The 16,580-nt window shown below is 33.6% G+C and overlaps 1 non-coding gene across 1 annotated transcript; it reads left to right on the top strand.

Annotated features, from left to right (window-relative positions):
• Positions 1-8,552: 8,552 nt before the first annotated feature.
• Positions 8,553-8,625, top strand: Trnaa-agc (transfer RNA alanine (anticodon AGC)). Its single transcript has one exon. It is a non-coding gene; the product is annotated as a tRNA-Ala (tRNA).
• Positions 8,626-16,580: the final 7,955 nt, after the last annotated feature.

The following is a 16,580-nucleotide window of genomic DNA, read 5'->3' on the forward strand; positions in this document are numbered from 1 at the left end:
GAATTAAATAAATAAATTTTTAGATTTTTTTATTTATTGGTCCGCCGTTTTTTAGAATCGACTTAACCAGCTGCACCTAAATTTTTTATCGAGTGCCTTATCTGGAGCTTAACTTGCATGTCAATCCAGTTCATACTTATTACAAAAATGCACTGCAATTTTGTATGAGACAAAATGGTACTAAAATATTTGTATAATTTGCAATTCCATACCATACCATACCATACAAACATTACAAGTAAAATACAAACATTACAAACCCTTTAACGTAAACAGAAGTTCGGATATCGGTAAGATATTCGGATATCACGGTTCCATAACTAACGCAAAAACACAACATCCCAGCCTGACAGACATTCAGTTCAATATTTGAATAAGTTTTTATTTGTTATTTCATTAGAAAATAACCTAAAAATAGTAATGAACAAAGAGAATTTGTATATCTTAAACAAAGTTACAAGCATTTCATTCTGTAATTTCGAGCTTTCGGAGTAAGGATCTTCTGGCTCTATCAAGCAAAATAAAAATTTCCACATAGATAGTATGACATCACTGAGATGTGAGTGACGTCACATTTTATTATGGGTATCTTTGTCTTATTAGAAATATTAAAATTCTTATAAATTGTTGTCATTTCATCGATTGAATTTGTTTTTTCATCATTATAATTGCTATAAGTCTCGTTTCAAAAATGAACAAAAAATATTTGATTTGAGTATAATACCCAATTAATTAATTAGTAACTTATTATTTGTCGATTGCTAACAAATACTTGATATTATAAAGCCACAGCTTGCAAAACTAATTAAAGTTTTCAACTCAGCGAACTGCCGACTCAAAAGGTATTATTAATATTAAGCAAACTATGAGATGAGACGAGGCAATATTATGGGAAAAATACTCTGCAAGCATTCAGATTAGTTTCAAAGCGACAGTTTAATATCTGCTGACGGTCACAGAACCTAGTTAATACTTTGTCGTTTAAAATCTGACGAACGCGAATCTAATTCGAGAACTCAGGTTTGCGCTCGGTTTATATTGTGGCATATAATGGTGACCAACAAGCTTAAATTATTGATACAATAGTTGTGTTTCCAATGTTATAAATTACCAGGTTAGAATTCTAATTTAATATAGAATTGTAGTTCTAAGAAACATAATTAATAAGGTAGTAAATAAAGGAAATGGTTTTTTTTGGAAGCATTTCAGTAGATATAATTGTGAATTATTTCTTATTATTACTATACCTATATTCGTTATAAATATTTAAAATAAAATAGGACCTAAATGTGAACCCTGTGAAACACCTGACGTTACTTCAAACTCTTGAGGTTCATAGCCACAGCCTACCTTCATGGCCTGTTCTAATTTAATATATACAGAAATCAGTGTAAGTTACATCAATATGTTGCCCTAGATGGATTGCTTCTCATACTTCGGTCATGTAGGTGGCGAGATTAGTTGATGTGGACATTTTGTCTCGGAACCTGTATTGTTATGGTAAACTAAACTTAAGATTAAGTAAACAAACGGCTGACTCTTTTAAATATTAAAGTGAATTAGGCCTGTAGGTTTGAATATTAATAGCATCCCAACGTTTTCGAATTGGTATACCATTTGCTTTCCTTCAAATCGAAGGAAAAGTCCCACTATACATAGATTTAAAAAAAAATTATAACATGGCATACGTATGTTTAAATACCTTTTAAAGCATATTTCTATTTAGTTATACTACCTTGTGAAAGTGAAAATACATATTCGTCAATGGGGTTGTTAATTTTTTTAAATTTATGACGATGATTTTCATATTCTTTCAACTGCTTAGTAACAATTTTGCTTTACCAAATCGTGTTTGCCAATTGCCAAGAGATTTGAAGAGATAAGTTCGTTCTTATACACAATACAAAAAACTCTTCAGCTTTTAAATATTAGTATAAATTAAGACACAAAACTATAATTTAATGCTTTGTCAGAATACTGAATAAATAATATTATGCAACAGCCAGTACATGTAGAACAGAGCGGGTAAAATGTCATGATAATATTATATGAGACATCTCCATATAAATGGCGTGCCATGTGCAGACATTGCAGCACATTGCCGCGCACTAGATAATATGCAGAGACACTTCACGTTCCTGACACACGGCTATTACGAGCACGAGACCCTGCCACTCGTACAATACCAGCTCCAATTGTCATGCACTTGAACTAATACTGATAATAGTACAACCCGACATATGAGACCAGTTGTGTTCTTTATGGTGGTGCTTATGGTTTTGTTAACATTATAACCGATTTACATATCGTTTATTGTACCTATTTTTTGAAGTTAGTTCTTTACTAGTGGAAGGCTTGTTTGTGTTGTGTTTGTGGCTGCCGTGATGCAGTACCTGTTTAGGCATTATTGTGAATTGATTTGAAGGGTGTCGTGGTAAATCGCAAAATTTGCGCTCGACACTTTGTCAGCTAAGCTGTTAAGTCTCATTTGCCCAGTAATTTCACTAGCTACGGCGCCCTTCAGCCCGAAACACAGTAATGTTTACACATTACTGCTTCACGGCAGAAATAGATAATGACATTAGCAGATACCTATAATGAGCAGAGCGTATCACTGACCATCAGACGAACGCTTCGCTGCTCTCGTCAAATTCACTCATAAAAAAGGTAGACAAGTCACCATACTATAACCGATACTATAAAGTATATTGCAATAAAATTTAAATGTTACAGAAAATGTTTACAGGAACATATTGTTTCCGGCATTACAATTTGCTTCTTCACTTATTTTCATTGAAAGTTGTAAAAACATATGAATTATTTGCGTATTACAAGAGTTCTCTTTTACGTAATCCGTAATCAAGTGTTTTTGTCACTGTCTTTATAACTGTTTATAAAAGAGACAAAAGACACTTGATCGTGATGAAGATTTCATACTAAGACACCTACTGGGATACAAGCCTTAGATTCCCCGGATCTTTTATCTAATAAAAGGCATAAATGGCATTTATTTTCTCAAAACTTATTCCTTTAGAATTATTTTTGATGTTATTTCTAATATACTAGACATTACTACCGCTTCGTCAACAAATGACGCTCTGAGAGAGAAGAAGCGGCATAAGAAACTCTCCCAGCATTTTTTTGCGCTCTTTTTAATCAAATATACAATATTGTATTGTCAGTGCTATAAAATAATTATAATCTAGTCCCAGGCTGTCGGATCACTTAGATATTCAGCTGTGGAGTAGTAGAATTACGACGGACCCATTTTTTAATGAATCATTTAAATTTATTTATAGATAATGCCTGACCAGTGGCTGGGACTTTTTTATAAAAGTGTAAGCATTTACCTTTAAAGCAATTATGTATCTTACTCGTATGAAGCCTACTAGAATTAGTGACAAGGTAGCAAATACTTCGGGATTCCAACTCGTATCACTTGATCCAATAAAGAAAACATCTTCCGGGAGAAATCTAGAACGATAGTCGGTCAGACCGCTCCAGTATACATAATGTGTAAGCAGCATATTAATGACATATTTCACGATAAAGCAGCAGAATTCAACTGTAGTTATGGAAATTATTATAAATTCATAGTTTTTTCATTTGTTTATTATTCAAAATTTAATAAAAATAATCATAAAAATCTGTTTAGGGTACATATTATCATTTCTAATATGTTTAGTATATGAATCGTCAATAGTATTCTAGATTAGAATTTTGTATAAGTATGTTTTTTTACGATTGAAAAACATTAAATGTGTTCTTAATATTCAAAAATAAACTCCTGTCTCCCAGAGTGTTGGGCAGAATTACCCGCGATGTCACAAATTATTTTCGTAATTTTACATAAAAGTGACCAAAGGACCTGCCATTGAGATACACACATATTACATTCATTTAAAATTAGCTTACAACTGGCAGATAAGTAGTGTAACACGCACCAAAGAACACAGAGACGAGATAAGAACCTCCCCATTTTTCTTATACGGGTTATATGGTTTTTCTGACAATATCATATTAATTTTTTTCAGCAAAACATTAAATTGAAATGAAGACATTCGGAAATAGTGAAGAAACTTTTCTTCATCATCAACTAAGTCTCTGAATAATGTCCAATACTTTCCTTCGGTTTTTCGTTCTTTTATAGAATCGTGAATCCAGTTGCGCCGAGTGTTATTTTTGTTTTCTTCTTCTTCCTCATCCGATATTAAAGCAACCATCACCAGTTGTCTAATAGTTAATTTTCTGATAGCCATACTTATTTTACAATTTATAAATTTGGTAGCACTCCAAGACGTCCACGCAACACTGTTACGCATGCGAGAAGAAACAGATTCCTATTGGCTTTGGTGGATGTTGCATACGGGGATCATACGGGTTGCATACTGCCATCATACAGGATGTATACGGGCACAGAACGCCGTCGATCCGTTCAGTGGGCATAGTAGAGCATATCGTGTTGTTTTTCGTGCCTGATACGCTCCTAGACGGTCGTGGTTTTCTTCACCCATTCTGGGTAGGCAAAGGGAACTATGCCCATACAGCCAAGTCTTCAGTAGATTTTTTTATTGATATGAAATGAAAATGAAATTTAATGAGATGTAATAAAATGAAACCTAACCTAACTCATTGAATCAAATCATTCTGATTTCTGATATTGAAACGAATTAGTAGCTTCTGTTTAGAAATATTTGCATGTCTCATAATAACTTCTATGATTTTTTTTTGAAAAACTTCGTGGTCGGTTTTTTTAATACACATTATTTTGACAGTTGGGAAAGAAAAGGCACGAGTTCGGAAAAGGTAAGGAAAAAGCTCGAGTATGTAATAGCCCACATCCCGTACGCTATACGTCCCTGCCATTGTAGGGACGCCACTTTTTGAGCAACTGTATTAAAAAAAAACTAATCAAATCAAATAAGCTTATTTCTGAAAATATGATAGCCCTCTTTTTGAAGAAAAAAACAAACTAAAGCATCGAAATTACAAATGTGCCAAACAAAATTATTTACAATGAATTTATTATCTACACCCATGCTTTAAATCCTCTATTAAAGATTCTGAAACAGGTAGCTTGTTGCCAACATTAAAACACCCAATGTTCTAATAACCATTACATCATCCAAACGAGTGTTGTAATGTTGTACTGAATTTCATAACAACACTCCTATTTTTTTTTTCAATCCCTTCATGCTCAAAGAGTTTGAACAGACACCCACATTCTTATTGCTCGATGCGTGGTATCTGTATGAATTTCAAAAAAAGAACATTTTCGTTTACGCGCGTTCCACACCACCAGAACGTCGCGCGCCGTAAAAAAAGTAGGTTATTCGAATCCCCGCCATGATATTAGGTTACTACTAGGACTAACTGTTTCAGAATCTCGGCTTCGCCTCGTGAGATAAAGCCACATTCGTGTTTTAATACCCCTTATTACACAACAGTTGTATAAATAACGATTACATCTGATAAGATTCATAAGATAAATGAATACACCTGATAGAACAAGAAGTTAAACTTAATTTTCTCAATTTACTTGGAGCTCTCGTGAACACTCTCAGCGGAATAGAAATCGTTTAAATTTAATTTAAAAGGACAAAAATAACCCGGCGTAAACATTTTATGTAGAGGTAAACTCGGATTCTGAATTTCTATTGCGACTCAACATTAACTTGATAGAACTGGCGGAACGCCAACAGGGCCTGCTTCGGAGTCTCTGGCAACTTATCCAATAGATTTACTTTTTACTGGCCAACTTTAGTAGCAATATTCGTGTTGTTCAGCGGAGTACCGGCAGTTGGGACACATTCCTCCCCGCTCGTCTAGGTTGATAATGCTTTCTTGATTGCGTATGAAACGAGGAATCCATGTTTCATTTTACATGATGAGTTGTAATATTTTTAGAACATGTTAAAACTTGTATTAATCTTGATATCTTTCTCTCTCTCTCAGAAAAATACTTTCATCCATAATAAACAGAGAATCGATCTCTCGACCTCGCGATGTTTTGGCTTCGCAATCACAATGATTCAACCACTGGTCCAATGACTGTATGATACCCAAACTATAATTAGTTAGACGTATAAATCCATAATATATATATCGATAATTTCAACGACTGTCTTACTAATTTTCGACCAATGTCAGCCAGGTGCCCTGACGCGAATTTAACATTTTATACCCATCCCAAGAAAAGTGCCGCCACAGAAGTTTTCACTTCAAAAAGAAATCGTCACACTTTTCTGATACTCTCGACGTTGATGATTATTGATTATGCATACATATTACATTATAGCTAAATTTTACGAAAGTCAAGTCTGAGCAAAGTTAAAGGACGCTATATATATCTCAGCCTAAGAGACGAGCGAAATTGGGATGCCGCACATTATTTTGAGTTCAACCAAGTAATATATTATAATACAAGTATAATGGTTCAACCATGAATCCTTAGAAGTACTGCATTGTACCTATAATGATCAGAGTGTAGATACTCAGCTCTAACTCGTCGCGTCACTTTACTCATAAAAATATTTCGGGGCTTCGCGATGACTTTTCCATAGTTCTACCATAAACTAGCATATAGATTAACAAAGTGTGTGAGAAAGAAGAACATCTCTAACGGAGATGCAGCAATATAGAAAACAGACAGTAGATCGACAAGTCTTAAACAGTCAGCCACGCTTGTCATCAGCGTCTTATTATTTGGAATATTAAATTGACTAATCAATATTGGACACGCATTAACGGGCTGTCAGGTCGTCTATACTTTTTTATAAAATTAAGGGACAAGACGAGCTAGACGTTCAGCTGATGGTAATTGATACGCCCTGCCCATTACAATACAGTGCCGTTAAGGATTCTTGAAAGACAAATAACATTCTGAGAGGCACTAAAATTGACATGAGATGTTAAGTCTCATTTGCCCAGTAATTTCACAAGCTACAGCGCCCTTCAGACCGAAACACGATAATATTTACACATTACTGCTTCACGGCAGAAACAGGCGTAAAAATAATATATACGCTAGTATATTCTATGTCTATGGAGTTTTCCAACATGGGTTTAAAATTGAATTGGCATGCAGTGACAGAAACATGTCAACATCCCTCGTTATAAAACATAGTAACAAATCGTATTTAATATTTCACTATACATTGTACTAACAATGTGCTATTAAATTTTATACATTAAGCCACTTGAAAAATAAGGCACAAATTCCCCCGGCTACGAATGTTTATCTTGCCATCAGCTGTGTTCGTAGATCTACAATCCTGATGGGCTTTCTTCATTCAATTACTTTGTTTATTTTTCTCTTAAAAGGTTTGCTTGGCGGAGAATTATAAATTAAAACATTCCTCAACCATTCCTGCTAATTAAAAGGCACTAGAGCTTCCCAGAATCACTCTAACATAAAAAACTAGTTAAGTTTTAATTACAACAAATATACTTACTTAAATCATTTCAAAGATCAATTATGATGAAACTGTACGTTGAGTAATTTTGAAAGAAAACTTGCTGTAAGTTCCAAAAATAACGTCATATTAATTTTGTCTGTTTGTGTACAGACTAACGGTCTGTATGATTTTGGGGCAGAATGCAAATCGGTACAACTGTATTGATATTTAATTTTGCGTTAATATTTTTTTTTATAAAAATAAGGGACGAGACGGTCATGACGTTCACCTGATGGTAACTGATACGCCTTGCCCATTACAATGCAGTGCCGCTCAGGATTTTTGCAAAACCCAAAATTCTGAGCGGAAATACAATTGTGCTCGTCACCTTGCGACATAAGATGTTATTCCAAAATGAATGCCTCAGGCCTGAGAAGAATGGGCGCAACAAACTCAGCGGGCATTTTTTCATCAAAAATATGTTTTACAATTAAAGTAGCATTTACAAAGTAACAAAATAACATTGTACAATTAAACTTATTATTTAATAGCCTGAGGGCGGTCGCTCCATTCCCAATCTGTGGTATTATTAAGAAAGTAATTTATGTTATAGTAACCTTTACCACACAAACGTTTTTTAACAATTCTTTTGAATCACGTAATACTTTGTTTTGAACATTTTTCTGGGATCCTGTTGTAAAAGCATATACATCGCCCCACAAAAGACTTGCTAACTCGACTTAGCCGAGTAGTAGGCATTATAAGCTTATATCTGTTCCAGGTGTTAACCTTATGGTTATGACAGTTTCTCGCAAATTCACTTATGTGTCTATGAACATACACTCATTTGCCCAGTAATTTCACTAGGCGCCGCTGCCGCAAGGTACCCATAATCTACCCGGCATCCTGTGCAAATATTAATAAACAAGACTGCATATAACGCAAGATACAGACACAGTATTTTGGTGCATTATAGCGTCCACGCGAGCGACGTCGCGGGCAACAGCTAATCTCTTAATAATAAAAGTAACATCTAACTAGGAGGATAATATATATGATAACCAGTTGCTCAATATAACATGTAATAACGTAGTTCGAACTTGCGGCGCACATTCATTTACGTTCTACTTGTTAAATTCAGAGCTACCAACAACCGGGGGCGTAGCTCAGATGGTAGAGCGCTCGCTTAGCATGCGAGAGGTACCGGGATCGATACCCGGCGCCTCCAGAGATTGAATTCTTTTTTTTTATACCATAACCTTTTTGAATTTATTAATAGTATTAGGTTTGTATAACAGATCGAATTGTTTTTCTTTCTTTTTTAAAGACATAAAATATAACTTTTTGATTTATATACAATCCTCAAATTTTTTTTTTTTCAAACATTCAAGTAGTAATGGTTTCATAGAGTGCAGTAACTTAATGAATAAATGAAAGCGCTCACTTGTGCGCTCATAATTCATTTGAATATTTATACTTTAAAAGCAAATATTTTGTAAATGAAGAACCTAATTTACTTTCATTAATATCATTAAAATAGAATGAATAAGGCTGTTCTATCTCTCTGTGGAATTTACCCATCTCATCTTGTTTAATATGGAATTTAATTTGATATTAATATGAACCATTCTACATTGAACAATGTAACATATACAATACTCGTTTCAAGGCGCAAGTGGATTTATTCTTTACTTTCATCATCTCGTCTCAGTATGGAGCCCCTAATATAAAAGAAATTATATAATACAAGCAGTTTATTTAATAAAATGTATACTCAATTTATTCAAATTGTTGATAGAATGATTAAAACCTTCAAGATTAAGGTTTACGCAATGACGTTCTATGTATAGAATGTCATTGGCTTTACAAATTATAATTATTGAGGACTAGCTGACCCAGCAAACGTTGTATTGCCATCATAGTTGACATCTGTAGTTATTCTACCAACTATAGTTAAAATTAAGTTTGTTTTTTACCTCCTGAGAAAGATACAACGATCCTAATAAATTATTCATTTTAAACTATACTTTTAATGTGAATTCTGAACGATGGGGGACACAACAAAGGAAAAATAAAAATTATCGTTTTTATTTAATTCCGAGCTTTTACATTTGTAGTCACCTTTTAAACCTTCTCTGGACTTCCACAAATAATTCAAGACCAAAATTAGCCAAATCGATGCAGCATTTCTCGAGTTTTAGCGAGGCTAAAGAACAGCAATTCATTTTTATGTATATAGATAGATAGATACGGAGAAATTAAACACATAAAAAAATATTCATAAATTGAACAGTAAATATTGTGATAACATAATATATAATTGTTTATTTACCCAGTGTGTGCAAGTTATGTTATTTTTTCCGTACTTCTGTGGGAAAAATGTAAAACAAAGATTGTGCGGCGTGTTTCTAGTACCAGGGCGACAGGGGTGACAAAGAGCAAGTGCCTCACTCGAGAGTCCTTTCACATGACATTTTCTCATTCGCAAAGAGACTAGTTGGTGTTTTATACATTTTCGGTTTGTATTTCGTCTAGTATTATATGAAATTATTCATAAGTAGGTACAGTAAGATGATAAACTGGTGATAAACAATTAAAATATGCTTTAATAATACTGGAAGACTATGAACAATCCCTTTACATAGTAATAACATAATTATTTTTAAACTTTTTTGTTTGACAACCATTTGGAATAATACAAACATTAACATAACATTTAGTATGTTAGGAGAGTTAGTTACAATATGGCAGAAAACCTCAATTAAGTCTATTTAGAAATATTAAACGTAGCCTAGAGAGTAGAGACCACAGCTGTAAGTCAAACCACACGAAAATAGCACATGGTAACATTGTGACGTATATCGTGGTGAAGTCAAGCCGAATGCTTTCGTCATATTGAAGAGATAAACAATTTATTGTATTTCATTTATAAGGACATTGTGAATATATAATTATTTCTTAAAAAGGCATGCTTATTCAGTTTTAATTAATCGAAATAATATAATAAGAATGGACGTTGATTTCGATCTCCACCTCGAGGAAAAGTCTTTCAAAAGTTCTCGGTATACGGCAGCAAAAGCTTGTGCAAGTTGGAAGTTTGTTTGTTTATTATGTAGTTTTAATTTTTTTAATTTAAGTAAGTAACACCTAATATTTGGATCCAAAAATATTATTTAAAATGAGGTATTATTTAAAATAAAAAAATATCAAAAAGAGCGATCGATTTCAACGGTAGCGCCATCTTCTGCAAAGTTTCAGCACGTTTTAGCAACCAATCCTCGCAATAATAGCAGACCGACCGCGACAGTCCCCTCGAGCAACGCTTATTTTACTGAACAAATATTAGTTCAGAAAATGCGCCATCTATTTGCTTATCATCGTACTCTCTCAGGCCTTAAAAATTTAGATACAGTGAGTTGATGTCGTTCAAGCGTATTTCAATAGATGGCGCTGCAAAAACAATAATACTTACACGATACCATTTAAAAAATTTGCTTAAACTACCGAGAACTAAAAATAATATATAATGAGTATAGACATCTACCATACATGTTACCTGAATGTAGCTAGGTTATGAGACTTACCTGAAACAAAAAAAATCAACAATTATTGGGTTTCCAAGTTTAAAGGCATTATTGTCTTAAATTATTTCGAGTAACGACATTAAATTGCAGCGACAGGCAAATTATGGAAATAGTTTTCTTCAGACATTACTTTTAAAATTATTAAAACAACTCCCAAATAATTATTAGGACTTCTGTGACGATCATACATCAAAAGAGAGTTTTATGTTAAAGTCACCACCACCAGTCCCACAAAAATATTACGAAAACAACAACATTTCATGAATACTAAGGGAAAGTATTATTTATGCATATTGCATTAATATTATTTATTATTAATTTAAAACATCACAAAATCCACAGAAGTTTAATAAGGTTATAATAATACTACTGTAGAACTTACTTTTAATTAATAATGTTGACAAATAGCAATTATATTTGTAAAACTTGTAAATTACTTTTATTATGTATCTACGTAGCTGTAAGTTTTCTAAAGTTGTAAACTAAAAAATGAAATTTATAGATATACGATAAGTTACTATTATATTATGGTTGATTTATAAATTGGATTAACCATTTTTAATAAACACAATTAAAAGAAGTAAAAGGCGTATTGTCGCATGTCGAACTCATCAGGTTCTTTTCGAGCAAATTACGTGACCGTGATTCAGACCCAATCTGCAAAATAACTTTCCAGCTATATCTAATAAAATGTATGTTACATTGATTTACTCGGCATCAAACAGATGTCGCTCAATATCGCTAGGATAGGATTGTTTGTTTGTTTTATTGTAAATAACCTGTACATAATATGATAAAATTTAATTGATACTGAATATAGTTATTATTTGACCTGATTTTGTTGGAAGAAATATTACGTGTACAGTAATGTAAATTAACTTGGCCTTTATGTATAATAAATATATACTAGCTGACATGGCAAACGTTGTTTTGCCATATACCTTACTTGAGCTTCAACGAATCTATTACAAATGATTTCATTGAGATGATCGGTCGAATAGTTTAGGAGTTATTAGGTAACATACAAACATACATTCTTTTTTATATATATAGATAATTCGTAGCCGCAATTTAGGTGACATGAAAACTAAAAAAAATTGATTACCGACCGGGATACGATTCCTTACCCATTCAGATTAATATACGTTTATGAATCTAGTAATTTAATTTATTACAAAATCAAGAAAAATGAGTATTATATAAGTAAATTTATATTGGACCAGGATCGGTGTCTTCCTACTAGACACTCGCTACACTGTTCCCTCCTCAACATGCTGAAGGTATTGTGAATGTTTAATGACGACTGCGCGTCACTCCAGCTCTCGCCTCGCGGTTTCAACATAACCCTTTGCGCCACTACGCCTCAAGACTCACTACCCCTCTAATATGAGAATGTCTATCCAACTATATATTTTGCTACCACACCAGAACTAAGGAATTGCTTATAACAAGTCTAGTAGACTTCATAACATACAAAATAGCTTTTAGGCGGTATGTATTTACACTTTTACAATTAAGTCCGTTAAATATATCCAGTGCTCTGTGAACGGTTGGATCACTTGGTGTTGCGTAAAGACGTCGCTTCATTATGTGTCTTCTAATGCTTATTAACGGGGAGTGCCCTGCACTTTGACCTAATTCCTGCCGGTGAACTCCCACCTTTGCACGACAAGCCAAAAATTAACAAATCATCCCCACCATCTGATGGATGTGTGGCGGTCCTCCACAGTGCGGCTTTCAACCTGACCTGGGACTAGGTTATGATTATTTTATAACAATAGCAATAAACACAGCAGAATGTATAGTATATTTTTTTTTAAAAGCAGTCAGATTATTAAGAGAACTTCTAGCGCTGTTTCTTCTCTCTCAGCGCGCCATTCGTTAACGAAGCGATGGTAGTGTTAATTGATATTAAAAAGGATTGGAAATTTATAGAAAACTAGTGGACCCAACAGACGTTGTCCTGTACACACGTCTTAAATTTGAAAAATCTGTCCAGCCGTTAGGAGGAGTTCACTAACATACACATGAGCAGGAGAATTATATTATATGGACGTAATTGAGAATCTAAACCAATCTCAAATTCACTGAAACAAACAATAAGTCATCAAAATCGGTCCAGCCGTTTAGGAGGTAGTTTAATTGGGAATCTAAGCCATTCTTGAATCCACCCGAAGACACACATCAATCTCAAATTCACTGGAACACACAAAAATCTCATCAAAATCGGTCCAGCCGTTCAGGAGGTAGTTCAATTGTGAATCTAAACCATTCTCGAATCCACCTGAAGACACACAGAAAGTTTCAATAAAATCGGTCCAGCCGTCTAGGAGGAGTTCAGTGACATACACACGCACACAAGAATTATATATATAAAGATAAAGCTTCACTTTTATATGATAGTTGAATTGCTACATTCAGTACATTTACTTAGTTACTCTGTAGATATACTGGTAAACAGATCGACATACTGACATTTCACAACATATTGTCATTGAATACACTCAAAATTAACTTTCGTTTGAATTGAGTGATGAAGATTGTATTTAAGATCATTCACGTTTCACTTCATGGATTAAAGATCTCAAAGTTGCGAGAAACCGGCGGCTATATCGATCACCTCAAATTGACGGAACACAAAGCGTCCAACAGAGACGTATTGATATTTGTCATTTTCAAATTACATAAAAGGTACTTGTAACATTATCTCTGGACAAACATCGATGACGTCACATGGTCGCTTTGTTACGGTGTGCAAAACTAGCATCACGTTATAGGATATTATTATTAATAAGTAAACTGGGATTAATTTCTCTGTATTCTTGATTGTTGTATAGTGATGTTGATTATTATTATTATTATGACGAAAAATCAATTAAAAGATCGGGCTTAGGTACAAAGAGTATTTCTTTTCTGGCAGAACTGTTAAAGCGACATAGAACAACAGAGACTACAGAACTATTAACAACAAAAGTTAAAAGGTAACACAAAACTTAAAAAAAAAACAAAGCGGTGATAGCACGAAATTATCATGACATGACGAAACGGTAATGAAACTACAAACCGTACTAACGCAACAGGACGAGCGCGAGGGGGTGAAAGGGGAACAGGAGGGGGTTCACGTTCCAGCGAGGTTATCTCTAGGATAATGTAGCCGTGTAGTAACTGGTACGTGTACTGTGGTACCATTATTTAAAGTTTATTATAAAGTTATTAAAAAATAACTAATAATAAAGAATAAACTATGTTTAAAAAAACCGACTTTAAAAACTGAAAAGTATCAAATAACTAAAAATTTAATTTAATACACCTCTTATGCAAACCTTTACCTTTAATATTAATAAAATACTATTATTTGTATGTGCTACCTATTGATAGGTTGTAAGTCAGTGCCGTTCCCAATATTCAGTCAATCTCTTACCTACTTGAGATATAAATCGTAACTATTGTCGACTTTTCTGTCCCAATAAACGTATCGACGGTAACTCACCTTATCCGTACACGCTGTCTGTCAATGGGACGATGTATAGCTTACGAGAGATAAATGTTTGTATGGAAATTACAATTCACGCGTCCCAATATAAGGCGATTAGAATGACTCATCTGGTATATTGGGACAGCTTCAGTTTATTGACAGCTAATTACTTACAGAAGAAGGTAGTAATTTATCTCTATCTGTAGATAATATATTGGGAACGGCCGTTAATGACAAGATCTTATATATCCATAGTTATGTCCAATATAGTTATTGTCCAATGCTTTACGTCGATAGGTTATTGAAATGTAAGTAAGCGTAAAAGGATAGATTTATCTACCTGTAGTAAGTTAAACTAAAGATAGATAGGTTATTGAAAACGGCCGAGTGATTAGCGACCCTACCTACTAAGCTAAAGGTCCCGGGTTCGAATCCCAGTAGGTGCAAACATTATAAGAATATGGTTGTTTGTTTCCGAGTCATGTATGTTTATATGAATTTATATATGTTTAAGTAAGTATATCGTATTAAATATATCGTTGTCGTTGCTATGGGTTGCAAACCCATACCTCAGGCTATGCATAATTTGGGGCAAGATAATTTGTGTAAAAGTGTGTCCATATTGCTTTTTTTTCTTCCACCGGGGATTTATTCTGTTCAAGTGTCTGTATAATTATTATCACTACATGCAACCCTAATTCATTAAAGTTTCTAAATTAATATTTCTTATAAAAATATGGTGGTATGGTGTACCTGACGACCTATTTTCGACGTTGAATTAAAATTATAAGTAATACAGAAAGAGTTCGAGACTCGGAATATTTTGATTGGAATTTTCCTCCGTTATAATGATCTTTATTCATAATTCCTAAAATATTAAGACTTTTTGAGTTATTAATGAAAAATTAAATGATATATTTTTTTCCATCTTAATGTATAAATAACAATTGTAATTTTTTGTATATATTTTCGAAATTTTTTCTAGACGTCAGTCCCAAATCTATCATCACACTCCTTTCAGATCAGTACAATCTTATTATTTTAAATTACCCTTTTATTTTTATCAAATAAATTTGACGGATAGAATTTCGAAGATCGCGTCCTCTTCATTATCAACGCTTTAATTCTTATGTATAAAAAGAGGTAGTAAATTATTGCAATAATGTCAAAAAGGAACAAGTAAATAATAAAATAATAAATCTTATGGAGGACATAATGGCCGAGCCCAGCTCCAAGAGATAATTTATAATAATAAACATCTCATTTCAAATGAAATCCAACGAGATGGAGTAATAAAATCTGAAATTGTTTGAAGAGCCGTGATCGCTCGGCTAGCTGCCATTTTCCACAAACACAATTACCTCATTGTCTTTTATTGTATAAAGATACTTTCTATTATTAACATTCTTTCGAAATAAACAGAAAAAGGAATAGCCCATAACCATACCGATCGGGAAATGGAAACATATCTATCTATCAATATTGAACACCCATAACTACTACACTAAAAAGTATGTGTTTTACAAAAATAACTAGCCCGCGACTTCGTCCGCGTAGATAAAGGGTTTTAAAAAATAATAAGCAAGTTTGGAATTGAAGATTATCTCATGTCCTATTCCAGTTCTGGCTCCCGTTATTGCTCCCATTTCCAACATATTATATGAATCTTATTTCGAGGAAGATTGCCATGGCAAACTAAAACTATTGGTATAGTTATAGCTCTTCGACGTGAATTTCACTAATCCCGCAGGAACCATGAGTATTTCCGGCATAAGATGTAGCTGTCCTTTCCCAAGCTCCAGTCTATCGCTGTACCAAATTTCAATAAAATCGGTTCAGTAGCTCCGGCGCAAAAGCGAAACAAACAAACACATTTATATTTATAATATTGTAGTAGGGATTATCAATACATAAATAAAAGGTGTATTAACATACAAAAATTTTAACAATACGTTATATAATATATATAATAAAAAGAGAAATCGAAATGTTTCGAGTTTTCTTGAGTGTTAATTCCGCCACTGTTCGAAACTCTGGCACGAGAGTCTTTGACGATTGAACATACTCAGGAGGTATGCCTCGTGTAGAGACGACACACGTGTCGAATTGTTTGAAGACGAATAT

This window comes from Leptidea sinapis, chromosome 22 (assembly GCF_905404315.1).
Source record: "Leptidea sinapis chromosome 22, ilLepSina1.1, whole genome shotgun sequence".
Lineage (NCBI taxonomy): Eukaryota > Metazoa > Arthropoda > Insecta > Lepidoptera > Pieridae > Leptidea > Leptidea sinapis.